The sequence below is a fragment of the Crocuta crocuta genome, unplaced genomic scaffold (assembly GCF_008692635.1).
Source record: "Crocuta crocuta isolate KB4526 unplaced genomic scaffold, BGI_CrCroc_1.0 scaffold598, whole genome shotgun sequence".
Taxonomy (NCBI): Eukaryota; Metazoa; Chordata; class Mammalia; order Carnivora; family Hyaenidae; genus Crocuta; species Crocuta crocuta.
The window spans coordinates 849880-850717 of record NW_027532848.1 but is presented as its reverse complement, the minus strand read 5'-3'; the positions used below and the strand labels follow the sequence as shown (position 1 = coordinate 850717).

Genomic DNA, 838 nt, shown 5'->3' with positions numbered 1-838 from the left:
ACATGCACTTAAAGTTTTATGTTTTATCTACTGCAACTGGTAAGAATATGTGAGTTCATGTATTTTTTAAAGTTCTAGGATGGCTCAGTCGGTTAAGCTCTGACTCTTGGATTTGGCCCAGCTTCTGATCCCAGGGTCATGGGATTGAGCCCTATGTCAGGCTCCACGCTGGGTGTGGAGCCAGCTTGGGATTCTCTCTCTCTCCTCTTTCTCTCTCTCTCTGCCCCTGTCTCCCACTGTGTCCTCTTTCCCTCTCTCAAAAAACATTCTAGGGTGGCTTTANATGGGTATGTATGTATGTATGTATGTATTTAGTTTATTTATTTTTAAATTATTTTTTAAAAATTTCTTAATGTTTTATTTCTTTCTGAGAGAGAGATAGAGACAGCATGAGCAGGGGAGGGTCAGAGAGAGAGGGAGACACAGAATCCAAATCAGGCTCCAGGATCTGAGCTGTCAGCACAAAGCTCGATGCAGGGCTGGAACCCACGAACCATGAGATCATGATCTGAGCTGAAGTCTGACGCTTAACCGACTGAGCCACTCAGGCGCCCCGCTTTATGGATATTTAAAGGGAGACATAAAATTTTATTTATGAACTATCATAAGTCAATTAAGTTACAGAACATTTTCTAACCATTCATCTAAGAGTGACCAAAAAAATTAACTTTGCCTTGTTTCTACATTCTCAAGCCATGGGAGATATCTACAAAGATAAAGTCAGGCATTGCTCTAAACGAACTATTTCCGATGGTCAAACTAACTTAACACACAGTGTGGAGAACCAAGTGGAGTCTGAGGAGAATGGAAGAAACAAGTGAGGAATTTGAGACTTTTT

The 838-nt window shown here is 41.0% G+C and overlaps 1 protein-coding gene across 1 annotated transcript in view; it reads right to left on the bottom strand.

Annotated features, from left to right (window-relative positions):
- Positions 1 to 838, bottom strand: part of DMD (dystrophin) — a 637032-nt gene that overhangs the window by 494241 nt on the left and 141953 nt on the right. The gene's annotated exons all lie outside the window — the stretch shown is intronic.